Raw genomic sequence first — 19,930 nt, forward strand, 5'->3', positions numbered from 1 at the left:
CATCTGGAGACTGTTATTACTGTTTGATATGACACAGTGAAAGCAGAAGTGGCAGAAGTATTCACAATAGAAAAAAAGTCAGTGGAATCTTTATCTTTCCCTAAAATATCTCCTACTCCCTTGGTAGCAGGTTCCTCAAAATGTTCCACCTCGCAGTACAGTGGATTTCAGTACTGCATGCATCCTCTGTGGTTTACTACACAATTCCTTCAGCCCTTCATAATGCTGTCTGGCCTGTGCCTTCCAAGTTAAGTGGTTCATTCATTTGTTCACTCATTTATTCACTCATTGATTCTTCATTCATTCATCAGACATGTATTAAAAATATAGGTCTTACCTCAAAACCTTACATCTCAACTATTTGGAACAACCAGAGCAATCATCCAGCTCTGAGGCCTTCTCAAATCATTGGGAATTATATTTCAGCAAAACCTAATCTAGTTCACAAGAAAGCCTGACTAGACTCTACAGTATGCTGTGAGGTGCTATTAGGCATCGGAGTCAGTGAGGAATCAGACTAGATCCTATTTCTACTGACTTGTGGAGCTTCAGTGAGGTCTGTGAATTCTACTCTGCGAAAGTGTTAGTCACTCAGTCGTGTCCAACTCTCTGTGACCCCATGTGGACTGTATCCCACCAGGCTCCTCTGTCCACAGAATTCTCCAGACAAGCATACTGGAGGGGGTTGCCATTTCCTACTCCAGGAAATCTTCCCAACCCATGGATCAAACTCAGGTCTCCCGCACTGCGGGCAGATTCTTAACCATCTAAGCCACCAGGAAGCCCTACTCTGTAGGCTTGGCTGCAAAACTCTCCTCTGTGGTTGGCTGCAATCACCCTGCTTGCAAGGCCATTCAATTCCCCTGACGGTCCTCAGCAGAGGTGAGCAAGTGTCCACAACTGCCCATTTTTTGTCCTTCAATTTTGTCTGTTTCCAACCCATCTTTAGTCAAGTTTCCCTTCTTCCCACAGGTCTGAGATCTGCTTACCCCCAAACCTGAGCAGCACTTAAAAAGCAGAACTTGCCCCCTCATCAGTTCTTCCTGGGAACTGGCTTGCCACAGAGGGGTACTTTCCTACTAGACCACAGTGGTCATTTCCTCTGGCTTGTCCAGCATCCCCTCAAAGATTTGGCTTCTCTCTGCTTGCCCTTTTTTACCCTATAAAAGAAAACCTTTTTCTGTTTGACTTTTGAGAACCTGCAGATTTTCAAGACCAGTGTTCTCCCTACTGTGACAGTCCTGTTTTTAACTAAAGTCTCTCCCCATCTAAATCCAGATAGATTTTTATTTGGCTACTGTAGTTATTACCATGACCACTTTACAGATGAAGAACGTGAAGCTCTCAAAGGTCATAAAATGGTCATCTGAGGTCATAAATAATAAAGTAAGGAAATATAGACAGATGTGTCCAAAAAATAGTTGTTGAAGAAGGTAATGACAAATATTTCCTGCTTCACGATATTACTGAGTGAGAGCTATAGCTATATCGGCCCAACCTGACAAAGGTTAGAGGGCAAAGTTAAATTTTCTATAATATATACGGTTAGGTCAATGAGCTTGAGACCAAGAAACAGGTTCCTTGGTGCTGTTCAGTATGTATAACTAAATGACCAAGAAGTGTTTTTTTTTTTTTTTTGGAACTGTGGCAGGAAGAGTTACCCAGATTGTCTTAGTTTTCTTCTTCTATCTTGGAGAGAGAGCTGACGTGCCCTCAAATTCTGTGTACAGATGATTACTGCAGACTGGCATAATGCAGGTATTTGAAACTTCCCACAGGTAAATTATAAACTCAAAGCATCATAATAAATAATAATAGTGCTTTACCCTTCATGCTGCACTGTAATGTTGCTGATGTCAAATTAACATAGGCCCTTGCAGAGAATGCAAATGAAAGACTTTGAAATATGTCAACAGGGCTTTGGGCAAAGGATGAAGTGAAAAAGCAGCCAGAGGAGGAAAACAGGTGGTCTAGTGGGGGATGGGGGTGAAAGGAACAGGGCTGGGGGAAATGCACTCACTATATTTTGTAAATTTTAAAACAAGACGTTTATTCCAATTCATACACTTTCCATAAACTTATGACATTCACAAAGGCTTCACTGTATATTCTTGGAATTCTAAGCATAGAAGTCATACATAAATTCAAAGAGGCAGTGTTATAATTCACAAGGGCTTTATTTCCATAGATTATAAGTTTACTTTATTCTGTAAAACTGAGGTAGTGTGAGAAATGGTTCTCAGCCATTTGCCTTCAGTCAGCATTATTGAAATAAATGATTCAACAAGCACAAATTGAGCACTTCGACATGCCAGAAATTGTGCCGAGGCTGTATAAGACGAGGTCTCGAGCAACTCACATTTGTAATTTAATCTATTTGTCTTTCCTGTTCCTATGCATGGCAACTCCCTCCAGTATTCTTGCCTGGAGAATCCCAAGGACAGAGGAGCCTGGTGGGCTACGGTCCATAGGTTCGCAGAGTTAGACGCGACTGAAGCAACTTAGCACGCAGGCATGTCTTTCCTGCTCCTAGCCCTCTCTACAAACCCCAGCATAGTGCTGGCTTCATTTCCTTCCTAAGATCCATCCTGGGCAAGCCTTCTTAGACTTTTCCATAGTCATGTTTCTCTTTTCTTTCAGGACCCAACCCCTCTAACTACTTGCTTTCTAAACTGCTCACAGTTCCTCCCTGGTGCTTGTCCCAGGACTGGAAAAGGAGTGAGGCATTTTTACCTACAGTTGTGGTCACCTGTAACTGCTAAACAGAGGGTGCTGAGGGAGCACCAGGACTAGAGTGGAGTAAATAGAACACTGGATCACTAGTGAGATACTACATTTGGAAAGATGTATAGAAGAAAAATATCAGTAACCTCAGATATGCAGATGACACCATTCTTATGGCAGAAAGTGAAGAGGAACTAAAGAGCCTCTTGATGAAAGTGAAAGAGGAGAGTGAAAAAGTTGGCTTAAAGCTCAACATTCAGAAAACTAAGATCATGGCATCCAGTCCCATCACTTCATGGCAAATAGAAGGGGAAACAGTGGCTGACTTTATTTTTTGGGGCTCCAAAATCACTGCAGATGATGACTGCAGCCATGAAATTAAAAGATGCTTACTCATTGGAAGGAAGGTTATGACCAACCTAGACAGCATATTAAAAAGCAGAGACATTACTTTGGCAACAAACGTCCATCTAGTCAAGGCTATGGTTTTTCCAGTGGTCATGTATAGATATGAGAGTTGGAATATAAAGAGGGCTGAGCGCAGAAGAATTGATGCTTTTGAACTATGATGCTGGAGAAGACTCTTAAGAGTCCCTTGGACTGCAAGGAGATCCAACCAGTCCATCCTAAAGGAGATCAGTCCTGGGTGTTCATTGGAAGGACTGATGTTAAAGCTGAAATTCCAGTATTTTGGCCACCTGATGCGAAGAGCTGACTCATTTGACAAGACCCTGATATTGGGAAAGATTGAGGGCAGGAGAAGAGGACAACAGAGGTGAGATGGTTAGATGGCATCACCGATGCAATGGACATGAGTCTGGGTAAACTCCAGGAGTTGGTGATGGACAAGGAGGCCTGGTGTGCTGCAGTTCATGAGGTTGCAAAGAGTCAGACATGACTGAGCAACTGAATTGAACTGATAGAAGAAAAATGGCAATCAAAAAACAGTGGAGTTAAGTGATTGAATGTTAGCAAGGCAGGTGGTGGTGACTCTGCTGCAATTGTCAAGGTGGAACACATGCTGACTTTGACCTGGTTATTTAGTGGGGCTGGAATTTAGCTAACACAGTACCTCAAGTACACCATGCTCCTGCACATGCTGACTTCTCTTTAGAATGCTCCTTTCCCTGCCCTGGTGAACACTTTCAAGGCCTAGGACAACCTGCTTTCATACACGAAGCCCTCCATCACACCAGTTTCCTTTTGTTCTCATGGCAAACATTACTTTGTTCTAGACTTCTCACATTGCTGTTGTGTGATTTATCTACCTCCTGGATCCCCTGCTAAGTTAATGGTATGCCCATGATACAGACTTTTCTTGGTCTCCTTGGCATTTAGAGAGTATCTTAATAACAGATAATAAGTATTGTTAAACAGAATCAAGAAGGAGATTAGAAGGAATGAAGAAGAAGCAGGCAGGAAGGAAAGATGAAAGTAGGGAAGGAAAAGGCAAAGGAAGAAAGGGAGAGAAGCCGAGAAGAAAAAGGAGGGAAGGAAGGAATCTCTTTTCCCCTCCTTCATATTTGGGAGCAGTCTTATAATTATATGCTTTTCTATTTTCACTTTTTAAAATCCTATCTTCTCTATTGCCTATATTTTTTTCTACTACAAAAACGTCCATCCCTCAATTCTTGAAATTCAAGAGGGAAAGGTCCCCCTCTTTTCTCTTTTTTCGGTTCAACTAAAAACTCATAAAAGAGACATCTCTATGCCTTTAGTCTGAGTGCCATAAAGTAAGCCTAGAATCTGGCCTTCTGCTACAGTGGATTTCAAATCAGAGGGAGGCAAGCTGGGGTTTAATTTCTTTCTTCTCAGAAGGAAGAGATTCTATTGCGCTTTTAACAGCATTGTTCCTCTGTACCAGCCCCAGTCACATGGAAACCTATTTGGGATGCAGCCAAGGGGCTACGCTGTCCATGATGGAGGATGGCTACACCAGAGAGCAAGCAAAGATTAATCAATCCAAGACAACATCTGTCAGGATATTGAGTCTGGCTCTTGTTATCAGCTGCCTGCACTTCAGGCGCTGTGTAATATTCAATTTGATTGTCTCTCACCTGCAAAGAGAAGGATTCTCTCTTTGCTTAAAAATCCCTGGCACAAAATGAAGAGGAATCGATCCGTTGGAGAAAATGATGACAAGAAAATCAAATCAGAAACAGGACAAAGGGATGAGAAAAGAAGGGAAAGAGAGTTTGGCCTACATCCTGGCCTGTTTTTTTGTTTGTTTTGTTTTGATTTTTTTTTTTTTCATAGCCAATATGTCTTTTATTTTTTTTATTTTATTTTATTTTTTTAATTTTATTTTATTTTTAAACTTTACATAACTGTATTAGTTTTGTCAAATATCAAAATGAATCCGTCACAACTGGTTTGTTTCCTGTTGCTCTAAGGGAATGAGTCTCTTTGTTTCACTTGTCAGTCCTGATTATGATAAATAAATGATGCCAAGAGGGTAACACGACTCTTCTGTATTTCTTTTGAGGTTTCATTAGTAAAATAGTTGTGCCCTTTGTCTTTGAGTACCAGGACCCTTTGGGTCCTGTGGATTTCCTGCTACAGGGATCACAGCAAGAACCCAAGGCACTTTTGTACAGAGGGGAAGAAAATATTAGATCCTAGAGATGTGAGTGACCTATTTGAGACTAATCACAGTGGTTCTAATAACTCAACTCCCCTGAGATAATACTGATGCAATCTTGAAAAGCTGTACCATCTCTAGAGTATCTGTTTCATAAATATGTGTTTATTCTCTCTCTCTCCCTCTCTGGTACCTGGATTTTCACTTGGTCATTTTCCTGTACAACCGCAGAGAAGTCAATGTTTGTTTTTGTTTTTTTTAATGCCATTTATATTTATTTTAAGTTAGGACTTCCCTGGTGGCTCAGATGGTAAAGCATCTGTCTACATTGTGGGAGACCTGGGTTCGAGCCCTGGGTTGGGAAGATCCCCTGGAGAAGGAAATGGCAATCCACTCTAGTACTATTGCCTGGAAAATCCCATGGACAGAGGAGCCTGGTAGGCTACAGTTTATGTGGTCGCAAAGAGTCGGACATAACTGAGCAACTTCACTTTAACCACAGAGAAGTCAATGCTTTTTTTATGCCATTTATGTTTATTTTAAAGTACTACTCCTTCTTGCACTGCATGTAAAATTTTCCAATCTAATATTTATCACTGGTCTCGCTCATGAGAGTTAGTCATTTATCTTAGTTCACCAGTTGAAAAGCTTCACAGATATTTTAATGTCATCTCAAACTCAGCAGGTCTGAAAATCAAATTTATCACCTTTCTCTCACCAAAAATACTCCCTTTTCTTAACATTCCAATTTAAGCAAGCTTGAAATTTCAATGACATCTTTGACTCCTCATTAATAAATCAACAAGCCACAATGCTTTTGATCATTTCTTCAAGATATTTCTGATGTCTTATTATTTATGCCAGTGTCACACTCACCAATTTATCCCTTCATCATTAAACCTCTACCACACTTCCAGATGTTGCCCCTGTTGCCAGGCGCTCCCACCTTCAAGCTATCCCACAAGCCACAACTATAGCAGTGTGTGTTACCAAATCACTTCCCCTAGCCTGAAAAAATTAAAATTAAATTCAGACTCCTAAATCTAGTACTCATAGTGATTCACAATAGATGTATTCTACATTTCCAAATATATCTACTTCCTTCTCTTTGCAATCTTCCTATTTGCCCAGAGTCACCATTTCCTAAAAGCACTTGTACCCCATCACTCATGTTAACACTCATACTACGCTTCATCCATACCAATGCACTTTCAATTCCCCGAATTTTTCATATATCTTTAAGTGTCTCCACCTGTGCAGGTTATGTCCTCATCCTGAAACATCTGTCCTTCTTCCTTCTAACCACAATGGGTTAACTTTTACTTAAATATTAAAAATTCTATAATGATGTCATCTTTCCAGCAGTGTTTCCCCCTGTCTTCCAGTCTGTGTAGATGACTCACAAGGATTCTCCAAAAGCACTCTGTTTTCGTTTTCTCTAGCATTTTGCCTGGTAATAAATGAATGGATGAATGATAAATAAATGAAACTATATTATCTGGAATTATGTACTTTTCTATTCTTCCCATATCTGTACAAAGTGTTAATCTTACCATCCTCTGAGTATCTTCATTTGCCACATATCTTTGAAGCCTTTCTTGACCATCCCAGATACAAGTGATTCCTCTCTTTTTAAATCCCCTGAATACTTATTCAACAAGTTTTGAAGTTATACTAAGTAAATTATTTCCTATGTTTCTGAGAGGTTTAGAGAGTACGTTAACGAGATTTTGAGTTAACATAATAATTATTTTAAAATTTTTTGCTAGAAAATCAATACTCTAGGAGTCAGGTCTAGACAATGGTACTAGTAAAACACTGCTACTGCTAAGTCACTTCAGTCGTGTCCAATTCTGTGTGACCCCATAGGAGAGGAATAAACTGAGGCAGATTGGGTCAAGATTCAGAGTACAAAGGCAAGTAGGATCTCAAAGACACTTAACTGGGAAAAAATAGTACTCTTTAAACAATCCAAAACAGGCAACAACAGGCAAAAGGTAGACTACAGGAAACCCAGATTTGTAAATTAACAGGGCACAAACAAACAACATCAAGGTAAAATGAACCATTTTGGGCCACAAACAGTAGGGTACGTTGCTTATTGTCCAATATGTAGATGGACAGAACTCTCAGTATTCATCTACTTGTAATGGCCATTTAAAAATTAGAGGAAAATATTTTGGATACACAATTGAACAACCATTAACATATTTATCAAAGTGAATTTTATTAAAATAACTCCCATATATCAGCTTCTTTTGACTTATAATTCTAACTTTTCTTCATTTTGTTCTTTATAACATCTGAAAGTAATACTGTACCTACTTTTGTTGATATGTAGGTAAATTCATATATATAACTCCCACATTAAAAACTTTTGAGAACAAAAAGGGCCTCATATCTCTTTGTACATAATATAGTACCTAATCAATGAATGAATTCCATCTTGTACAACTCTTAAAAAACCAAGCAGTAACAGGCATGGAATACCAGATGTCAGGCATGCTATGGCAATGACTGAGCTAGGTACAAACTAACAGGTTTCAGCTTCATATGCTCCTATTCCCTCCTGACATAGAGCAATTGAAAAATAGATTGGCAAAGGTACAAAATCAATTGTATAGGGATAGGAAAGTCTTTTCAATTCTATAGGGATAGGATAATCTTTTCTGAACCAAGCAGATATATTCATACTGAAAAAAATGAATTTAGAACCTACTTCATACCATATATATAAATGAATGAAAAGTGAATCACAGACCTGAATATAAGAGTTAAAACTATACACATTTTAGAAAAACAACTTAGAATAAATTCTTGTAACTTTGGGCTAGGTGAAAAGGTTTTAGATCTGATACCAAAAGCACAATTCATAAGAGAAAAAAAAGTTAATAAATTAGACTTAGCAAAATTTTTTTAAAAATTTATACTTCAAAATAAAAAAGATGAGCCATACACTGTAAGAAAATATTTTTAAGTTCATATACCTGATAAAGGACTTGTATCCAGAATATATTAAAATTTCTTACAATTCAATTATAAGATGGACATACCAATTAAAAAGGGGACAAAATATATGATTAACATATTACCAAAAAATATATACAAATGTATATTAAGCACTTGAAAAGATCAATGTTAGACTTCAGGTTAGTACAAACTAAAATCACAATAAGGTACAACTATATACCCAAACAAATGGCTATATCAAAAATACAAACATCAATAAAGATGGCAAAATGTTTTGAAACTGGAACTGTGTACACTGCTGGTATAAATGTAAAAAATTATAGCTATACTGAAAAACTGTGTGATAATTTTCTAAAAGTTAAATATAAATTTTCCATACAATTGAGCAATTCCAGTTTTGGTATGTATGGAAGACAAGTGAAAATATATGTTAGCACTCAGAATGGTTAATAAATGTTCACAGCAACATTGTTCTTAATAGCTGCAAAGCGTCCATCAACTAGAGAATGATTAAATAAAATATGGTATATCTATATAATGGATCATCATTCTGTCATAAAAAAAGAGGAAACCAGTGAAGCATGCTACAATATGAATGATCCTCAAAAGCATGCTAAATGAGAAAAGGCAGGTGTAAAAAATTTCATATTGTATATTTCCATTTATATGAAATGTACAGGCTGCTGCTGCTGCTGCTAAGTCGCTTCAGTCATGTCTGACTCTGTGCGACCCCATATACGGCAGCCCACCATGCTCTCCCGTCCCTGGGATTCTCCAGGCAAGAACACCGGAGTGGGTTGCCATTTCCTTCTCCAATGCATGAAACGGCAAAGTGAAAGTGAAGTCGCTCAGTCGTGTCCAACTCTTAGTGACCCCATGGACTGTAGCCTACCAGGCTCCTCCATCCATGGGATTTTCCAGGCAAGAGTACTGGAGTCGGGTGCCATTGCCTTCTCTGGAAATGTACAGAGAAAGCAATTAAATAGAGACAAAAAGTAGACCAGAGTCTGGAGTGGGAAGGGGGATTGACTAAAATGGGAATGAGGGATCGTCTGGGGATGAGGGAATGTTCTAAAACTACATTGTGGTGATGGCTGCAAAACTCTGTACATTTACTAATAGTCACTGAATTTCATAATACATGTTATACTTCATTAAAACTGCTAAATATAAATAGTGCTGATAAGCTTGTAGAAGCAGCTTTTATGTCTCAGTCTCAATATTACTCCTTCAGAGGGGCCTTATCTAGAAACATTATCCAAAGTACCCCCTTCATGACTTCTGTTATTATATCCTGTTGATTTTCAATCATTGCACTAACACAAACTATAACTCTTATTTATATGTTGAAATATTTATTATCTTTTCCTTGATTAAAATGTAAGCTCCATGAGGGCAGGTACTTTTTTTAATCTCATTTACCATTTTACTCTCACAACTTAGGTTAGTATCTGGCACAAAGGCAAGCTTAACAGCCATTTGTCAAATACAGGAATAAATAAACAGATGGACAAATAGATAAATGGCTAAGTAAATGGGTGATCAACATTTTCTAAGCAAATTAGTTTTCTGTAATTTTAGAAGACACAATAAATAACCTCCCATTTCCAGAGGGAAAAAAATATGCAACAGAAAGTAAGTGATATTTCCTGATGATCAGGAAAGTAGAATCCCTTCCACAGATCAGGCATCTGAGACTTTTATTCCCAAGGAGTTTAAGTTGCCAGAACTCCAGAACTGAGCACAGCCAACTTCCACCTCTCTTTTTTCTTTAATCATCCCATTAACAAAGTGATTTTCTCCAGAGTCTAGATCCAATTAAGAGCAAGGGCAGCAGAGAGGAGAACACTGAGTGAAGCAATGTTAAAGACTTTTACGCACATTCCTCTGGGGGATACAGGAAGCTTTATTGGTATTCCTCCTCCTCCTGTTTCGTTTCACCCTCCATCCCCCACCTCTTAAAACTCCGTTGCAGAAGGCATCGGGACAAAGAAGCACCCAGCATTCAGCTCAGGAACAGAAAATAAATACACTGGGAATACTCCATGGTCCCTGGCTGAATACAGAGCAGTGATTCAGCAAAGAAGCTGTAGCCTCAGTGAGAACAGAGAGCCTGCACTGAACACAGCACCAGGAATAGAGAAAGAAGATAGAGAGGCAGGGAGGGACAGAGAGAGGGAAAGGAAGAGGGGAAGAGAGACAGAACAGCAGAGACAACAGCTAATGGCTTTACCATCTTTCCTTCTTGCAAGATCCCCCTCAATAACACATTTAAATGCAATCGTAAGTTAAAGCAGAAAGTGAATAGGAAATGGAGTGAAAACAACATTGCACAAATGAAGAATATACTGAGATTTTTTTAAAAAATCAGCTTTCTCTAAAATGTAAGATGAGAATGAACTAGGATCTAAAACAGGTGGCAAAAAATAGATGATTTAAAAAGGGAAAACAGAGAAAAATAAGTAATATCACTTATTGGTTAGATCAGAATGAATCAGGAAGTTGTGTTCCGTTCATGTTATATGACCACTGACTTCAGTTATCTGGCTTAAAGAGTCTGAGCTTTATTTGCAATGTGTGTGGTGGGGACAATGTGCATGTCCCCTCTTCCTTCTTCACCAGGGTCTGGTGAGTACTGATGAGAGAAAGGACATGACAGGTCTTTAGAACTTTAGAGTGCTAGGTAAACAGAATGCTCTTTTGAAGTGGCTGTACATTGTTGGTGCTGAATAAACATTAAATCACACTCCAGTTTTGAGGCCGAGCAAGAGAGAGCAGTTTATAGTTCATTGGGGAAAGATTTAAATTTCATTCCAACATTTCTAAGCTAGTGACAAAACACTACTAATTTTCCACAGTCCTACTTCTCCAAGGGGCAATTATCTGTTGCGGGGGTGGGGGGGGGAGGGGCAGGAATCAAGGAAAGCTCTTACTCATGAAAGCAGAGTTTTATAATCCAGTGCGGGTCACAGGAAGATGCAGAGCACAGCAGTATATGGGTAAAAAGTAGAACTCAGAGGAGTACAGGGCAGAAATTATAAGGACTATATCTAGACTTTCTAGAGATTCAGTCTTACACAGGGAAACAGAGGAAATATTGTGGATTAAATATTACGTTATTTACCCAATAAAATATACAGAACCTAGTTAAGTCCAATGCCCTAATAAGAGTCTTAGAAATCTAGGCTTTCCATTCTTCTGATTGATGGAGCTCTGTATGCAGCAAATAAGGCTGGGTGCCAGGTTAATACTCTACATATTAAGAAAACTTTCGGGAGTGTGCCATTTTATTATAATTTCATTTCTCCTGTATGCAGACTTCCATTTTTCTTGCCTTTCAACTAGATTAAATACTGTAAATTACAACTTTATTGATAGGAAAGGAGGTATTTGCATTACTCTTGAGAATGCCTTGCCTAAGAGGCCAACTTCACTAATGAAAAGAAAGAGAGTGAAGTTTGCCCAGCCAAATAAATTACTTCCTATGAGAGGGCTGGGCACTGAGATCCGGCGGTATCTAAGTCAAAAAGTTTTTGCCAGGTCATCAACTCTAGAAATGCAATTATCACCCATAATCAGCATGAAAGTAATTTCAAAACCATTGCTAACCTTTGGTATTTTCACTGGCCCTACAGGTCAATTGGAGAAGGGAATGGCAAACCACTTCAGCATTCTTGCCTTGAGAACCCCATGAACAGTACAAAAAAGCAAAAAGATATTACACTGAAAGATCAAACCCCCAGGTCGGTAGGTATCGAATATGCTATCGAAGAGCAGAGAAATAGCTCCAGAAGGAAAAAAGAGGCTGAGCCAAAGCGGAAAACAATGCATAGTCATGGATGTGTCTGGTGGTGAAACTAAAGACTGATGTTGTAAAGGACAATATTGCATAGGAATGTGGAACGTCAGGTCCAGGAATGAAGGTAAATTTGAACTGATCAAATAGAAGACGGCAAGAGTGAACTTTGATGTGGTAGGAATCAGTGAACTAAAATGGACGGCAATGGGCGAATTTAATTCAGATGACCATTATACCTACTACTTCGGGTAAGAATCCCTTAGAAGAAATGGAATAGCCCTCAGAGTCAACAAAAGATTCCAAAATCTTGAATCTCTTTGTCATTACTTGGATGCAATCTCAAAAATCAACAGAATGATCTCAGTTCATTTCCAAGGCAACCCATTCAATATCACAGTAATCCAAGTCTATGCACCACTAATGCCACTAACATCTGTTAATAACTAGCTGTTTGACCATAGGAGACTCCTATATTCTCCCCAGAGTTTTATATCATCTCCTTTAAAATGCAAACAATGTGATATACTTGAGTAAGTACATCAATACGAGTACTGATGGAGAGATTACCCAGACCAAGGTACTTGTATGGTCTCTAACCTTCCCTGATTCTATGCTTTAGGGAGTTCTCATTCTAGTTGAGGATACAAGCTAAAATGCAGAAAACCATTAGCAAATCCTTAAGCATGGAACTGTTGGATTTACTGAGAGGTTCCAAAATATACAGACAAATAAATAAACAAGGAAAAATAATAAAATTAAGGATGGGATAATTAATAATTGCTTAAAGGAAGAAGGGCTTAGGATGAGTAGAGTTTATGTAGGTGGAGGGGATAAACTAAACCATGTAACCTGAAGGAAAATCAAATTTAATATAAAAAGCAAGGGCACACATATCAGGAAACATTCTGACAAAAAGAGGATGAGTATTACAGACAGAGGCACTAAGGCCTGATGGTTGGATACCCTGAGGGCTTTAAAATTGAGGCCAAGGGGACACACACTAGAAGCTGATCACAGTTTATTGAGAAAAGTAAGGGACTGATGAAAACCTGTGTTTGCAGAAGAATCCAAACAGAGGTGAAAATCTACAATGTTAGACCACAGGCTCTACATTATTTACTTTTCATTGCTGGTACTCAATCCAGGGCCTAGCATGAAGTAAGAACTCAATATATGAACAAACAAAGTCAGTTATGCACTGACAAAGCTGAGGAATCGAGTGACAGCAGTAACAAGAAGTCCCTTTACTGAGACAGCTTATGAAATTTACCAAAAAGAAAAATAAAAGAAAGCATAATAATAACTGTAACAGCACTGCAGCCCAATTGGGAGACCACATGTGAAACATAAACATATCTTCTGTGACCACCCTGTGTCTTCTTTATTCACCCTGAACCCCAGAGTCATCATCACCATCTTTCCTAAATTTGAAGCAACATAACAGCTGTCAACATCTATAGTAAGGCTGTATCTTGTAGTGAAGAATGATGGGCCAAAGGAGTCTACAGTACGGTGGGCCATGATTATAATTACTCATCTTCCTAGAAGTAAAAAAGTGTGCCAAAAGTTTGAAAACAAAGATCCCCTGGGGTTTTCCTTCTAGCACACAACGTGAGATTGGCTTACCCTATTTAGCTTGCCCTCACTCCCTTACTGAAGTGCCTGCCTTTCTATTTTTTCTCTCTGCCCCCATTTCAGTTTCACCACAACACTTAAGACTCAGTTCTTTCATTAAAAATGTCCACAGTAACACACCAGCCCACAGCAATTTTTGAAAAGCCATCTGAGCCACCATTAGGAATGTATTCCTTTCATTGTTACTTAACTTCTCCTAGGTACAAGTTTCTTGATGGATTAAAATAATATGGATACATATTTTTGTGGAGCTTAAAACTTATACAGTATGAAGTCTTTCTTTAAAAAAAATAAAATTAAAAATTAAACACAAAGTTTCTGAGTAACTGGACACTGTAAGGGAAGAATCCTAAAGCTTAATATTCACTATAAATTTACTTTTTTTTGACATTTATTTAATCCCCATAGAATATATAACACAGGGTTATGCATACTATAGTAACTACCCATGTTACACTCTTTCCCTTATCAATTTCATCTACAGTTTAAACTATTCCTAACAGGAAAATAGTTGGTTATCCTCAGTAACTCAGATCTTTTTTGAACACTATGTTCTCATATTTACTTGCCAATGGGCAACTCTGCCTGAATAACAGTGGACCTATCCTTACCTAGTGTAGAATAGTTTGCAACCTTTCTAAATAAGAGGATCCTTTTGTTATCAAATACATTTTCTTACCTTTTTTTAATTTAGGAAATGTCTAGCAAAAAAAAAATTCAAAACTCTCATATATTCAGAAAATCTTTAATAAATTTTTCATTATAATAGTCTACAATTGATCTGAAAGAATATGTTTATTTACATGTGAGATATAGAATGTTTACACATAATGCTTCAGGTATATATGGAAGTTTGGACACTTTGCAATGATTTTGTAGCTTCCTAAAAGACTAGGGCTTGGGAATTGGATTGCATAAATCTTTCCTCTTAGGACTAAGATTGAATTTAACTGAGACTTTATCCACAAGGAATTAACTCTGACATATTTAGGACTTTGTTAGGTAATTCTTAGGATCTCTTGTCATTATCTTTTAACGAGCTCCATATTTATTTTAGCATCCACAGACTTTCCATCGGGAAACTGTGACATTCTTGGAAATATTTTCAGCTTTACACACAGATAACCCACTTTGAAATGGGGCTATCTGTGTTCTACTGAAATCCTGACACCTGATCCTTCCCTAATCTGCTTGCCCCTGACCTGTCCCTGTTTTTTTCCTTTCTCCCTTGAAATCTCCACTTTTGTTTGCTTGGACTTTCAGAACTCTTTCCGAACTATTACCCAAAATGCCACACTCTGTATTTAAAAGTCATCTGGTTCCACAGACAGAGCCAAGCATCAATGCTTCTTTTACCGTGAACACTGCTAAGGTGATGACAAGGCAATTGGCTAAGTACCTGTTGGCTCAAAAGGAAAGAGACTGGTTTCATACCCTGATAATTGCCATTTCTAAATTTTAACAGCTGAGCTTTGTGGTAAATTAAAGTCATTTTACAAAAAAAAAGAAGGATAAAATAAGGAAACATGCCTATGAAAAATAAGAAAACAAAAATGCTGAAGTTGGAGAGAGATGGAAGTATGGAGGAGGTGGAAGTATGGTTTATCTGGATACACTGAAGGACACAATTTGTTGGGTGACCTCATATTTAGTGAGAACAGAGGTTATCTGAATAGTAAGAAGAGGAAATAAGACCTTCAAGTTCTGTTACTTCATCTTTTATGGAGAAGGCACTTGATATGAAAAATAAGGGAAAGGAGTACAACAAGGTTGTATATTGTAACCCTGCTTATTTAACTTATGCAGAGTACATCATGCAAAATGTTAAGATGGATGAAGCACAAGCTGGAATCAATATTGGTGGGAGAAATATAAATAACCTCAGATATGCAGATGACACCACACTTATAGCAGAAAGCAAAGAGGAATTGAAGAGCCTCTTGATGAAAGTGAAAGAGGAGAGTGAAAAAGTTGGCTTAAAACTCAACATTCAAAAAATGAAGATCATAGCATCCAGTCCCATCACTTCATGGCAAATAGATGGGGAAACAATGGAAACCATGACATACTTTATTTTCTTGGGCTCCAAAATCACCACAGATGGTGACTGCAATCATGAAATTAAAAGACACTTGCTTCTAGGAAGAAAAGCTATGACAAACCTGGACAGTGCATTAAAAAGCAGAGACATTACTTTGCCTACAAAGTTCCATACAGTCAAAGCTATGGTTTTTTCCAGTAGTCATATATGGATGTGAGAGTTGGACTATATAAAATTGACCAAAGAATTGATGCTTTCAAACTGGAGTGTTGGAGAAGACTCTTGAGAGTCCCTCGGACTACAAGTGAATCAAATCAGTCAATCCTAAAGGAAATCAACCCTGAACATTCACTGGAAGGACTATGCTGAAGATGAAGCTCCAATACTTTGGCCACCTGATATGAAGGCCCAACTTATTGGAAAAGACTCTGATGCTGGGAAAGACTGAAGGCAGGAGAAGGGAATGACAGAGGATGAGATGGTTGGATGGTATCACTGACTCAATGGATATGAGTTTGAGCAAACTCCAGGAGCGGGTGAAGGACAGAGAAACCTGCGTACCATAGTCCGCAGGGGTTGCAAAAAGTCAGACACAACTGAATGACTGAACAACAATAATAAACAAACCACTCCTCAGTGTAAGAATAACAGATTTACCCACTGCCTAATAAAAATAAAGTCCATGGCCACTGCTGCCCCACTTCCATTCTACTGGAGAACATCCCTGATAATACTTCAGGGTCAGCAGAGGGAAGGTTCTTACATCAAACTGTAGGGAGGTGACTGAGTCCTTTCAGGTCTCAGGCAAATTGAGAAGTTCAAGGCTTAGGGCATCTAAGGCCTCTGTATAGGAAGAGAGTCAACAGGAAGCATAGACTTGGAGGTAGCATCATGTTTTACTCTTTGTAAACTAGGTAACAATTTCAGCCATGCTGAACAAGAGTTTGAAATAGGGTAGAGATTTGAAAGTTAACATAAAAAATCTTGCTTTCAAAATTTATTTTTTTATACTAAGTCCTTGTTGGTTATCTATTTCAAATATAGCAGAGTGCACACACATGTCAATTCCAAACTCCCAATCTATCCCTCCTCCCATCATCCTTCCTCCATGATAACCATAAATTCATTCTCTAAGTCTGTTAGTCTGTTTCTGTTTTTTAAATAAGTTCCTTTGATTTCATATTTTTTAAATTCAGATGGCAGCAAGACGGCCATAGATTGGATTTCAGGCAAAATTACATTAACATGAGTGCTGAAGTAATAGAGGGAGTCAGAAGATGTAAGTGATGAACTCATCATTTGACCTGATCAAACTCTATGAAGCTGCATAAATATAAAAGTATCTTTCTGAGATCAAATTTTATTTTGATATTCTTCTACATAGGACGATACAACATCTAAATAGATATTCTGTTTTAATTCTACATAGCCCCTCTCTTGACATGGTTGCAAATTCTCCAGTGGGAAGAAAGTATTAATAGTAAATGTATGAATTTTAAAACTTACTAAAAAAATGAGAAGATCCAATTCTGAATGGAATTCTTTATAAGCAATCAAAGTTACAAAGGGATATGAGCAAGAACATACATAAATGAGAGTAGAAATTCAGAGTATCACAGATAGTAGTAGTAGAGACATTGAGAAATCAACCTTCTAATAAAGGTTTTGTGTTTTTTTTTCCTAAATAACATTTCTCAGTAGTGGTTACTTGGGCTCTACTTAAAAATGAAATGACTAACAACTTACTTCTTCACAAGGAGATCTATTACACTTAGCAGAATAGCAAATGGCATTTATAAAATAAATACACACATACCTGCAGATAAGTATATACAGTTGACTCTTGAAAAACATGGAGAAGGCAATGGCAACCCACTCCAGTACTCTTGCCTGGAAAATCCCATGGACAGAGGAGCCTGGTAGGCTGCAGTCCCTGGGGTTGCTGTGAGTCGGACACGACTGAAGTGACTTAGCAGCAGCAGCAGCTTGAAAAACATGTATTTGAACTGCACAGGTCCACTTATACTTGGATGTTTTCAATAGTTAATACAGTACCACATGATCCTTGGTTATATGAATCTGAGTTGTAATTACAGAGATATCTAGGATACAAAGAAACCAAGCACACAAGAGGAAGATTTTCAAACTGCGCTGAGGTTCAGGGCCCCTGACCCCTACATTGTTCAAGAGTCAGCTGTATATAGTCATCCCTAAGTATCCACAGAGGATTGGTTTCAGGACTTCCATCCCATGGATACCAAAATCCACAGATGCTCAAAATGGTGTCATTTTATGGTGTCATACTTGCATATAACCTAGGCACATCTCCCCATAGACTTTAAATCATCTCTAGATTACTTAGAATACCAAATACTATACAAATGTTTTGTCAATAGCTGTAAACACAATGTAAATGCTATGTACATAGTTGCCATCACTCTAGCAAATTCAAGTTTTGCATTTTAGAACTTTTGAGAGATTTTTTTAAGAAGTATTTTCAACCCACAGTTGGTTGAATCTATGGATGCAGAACCCACAGATATGGAGAGACAACTGGAATTGTAGATCCTTCTTATTTTATTCTTATAATAACCTACTGGAATAAGAAGGTAAATAATACTATTGCCATTTTCATTTTATAAATAAAGGCCTTGAGGCTCATAGGGATAAGTGATTTGTCCATGTTTGCAAAGCTGGACATGATACTTGGAGCTAGGCCTCCTGGTGAGAAGCTGTGCTATTTCCACTAGGTCATTAAAAAATGTTCATCTTTTAAAAATTACTCAAATTGATTTGCTTATTTAAATGATGCTTTGTTTAAATTATAAACTACCCTAAATTCTTTGCCTCTCTTTTCTCTTTTTTTGAAATGAGATACGACATAAACACACACAAACATATAAATAATGTTCTTTTTTATGTATGTTAGTTGCTCAGTCGTGTCCAACCCTGTGGACTGTAGCCTACCAGACTCCTCTGTCCATGGAATTTTCTAGGCAAGAATACTGGAGTGGGTTGTCATTCCCTTCTCCAGTTCTCTCTATATAGGGCTACATTTGCCCCCCTACAGCTAGCACCAATTTTCATCTCATAAACTTGTCAACAAAGAGAATCCTTTTATTTTTGTGTCATACACATGGTAGAAGTTTTGCCTCCTGCTTTCTTTTTATCTGAATATTGAACATGGCCAAGGACAGACTGAGAGAATCCTCAACCACCATCAATCAGTTTCTCTGGCTTGACTGTTCAAGCCAAAACAAAAATCTAGCTCATTAGAGATCCATAATCTGTTCATAAGTATATCAGGAGAAATCTGTCAAGATACAGATACTGAGAGTGAATGGCATTTCCCTAATTTACTGGAATTTTGTTTGTTTTAAAGAAATTTATTTCCCTTATTATAGTTTGTTTCTAGGGAACCCATGTTGGCATCTAGTGATTGCTGCTTCCTTTTCAAAATATTCTAGCATTTATATTTTTGCTGTTGTTGCTGATTTAATATCATTTGCCCCTTTTATTTATAACAGGACAATATTGTATGCCACCAATAGAATGAAAAATTTCTATTTTCTACAGGTTTTTAAATGTTAGCAATAATATTTCTACAATCATGCTATTAAGTTATTTTAGTGACCTAGGTGTAATACATATGAGACTTATAGCTGAACTTATTTATACTACTCAAATCATTTCTTCACATGCCTTGAGTGTTTAAGATTGAAAAGGGTATAAAAGCATAAATATGATCATTTGACTTGATAAATTGGAATTTAACTTAAATTCTTATTCTTCTCTTTTAGTGGCCAGTTTCTCATCTTCAGGAAGATAACGACATTTTGGTGACTGAGATGAAAGAAAATAGAAATTTAGTCTAGCATTGGAATCATATATTAAAAAATTGACTATTTTTTAAACTATTTTTCATTTAGCTAAGATAGTATTAATTTCTACTCCATAAATTACATAGAAAAAATATTATAAGATTTCACTTTACTTTCTTGGAACTCTATGATAACCAACATGTAATAGAAACAAGAAATATTAAGTATGACTTCTTTTTCAAAATAATTCTAGAACTTGCATAATTACTAATTACAAATAAAACATATTAACCAAAACAAATTAAGAAAGCCAGCATGTGATGCTTATTATATACTGTATATATTCACATCCTTGATAA

The 19,930-nt window shown here is 37.6% G+C and overlaps 1 protein-coding gene across 3 annotated transcripts in view; it reads right to left on the bottom strand.

Moving 5' to 3' along the window:
* LOC102392575 (limbic system associated membrane protein) overlaps positions 1–19,930 on the bottom strand; it is a 703,099-nt gene that overhangs the window by 669,593 nt on the left and 13,576 nt on the right. The gene's annotated exons all lie outside the window — the stretch shown is intronic.

Source organism: Bubalus bubalis, chromosome 1 (genome assembly GCF_019923935.1).
Source record: "Bubalus bubalis isolate 160015118507 breed Murrah chromosome 1, NDDB_SH_1, whole genome shotgun sequence".
NCBI classification, from domain to species: Eukaryota; Metazoa; Chordata; class Mammalia; order Artiodactyla; family Bovidae; genus Bubalus; species Bubalus bubalis.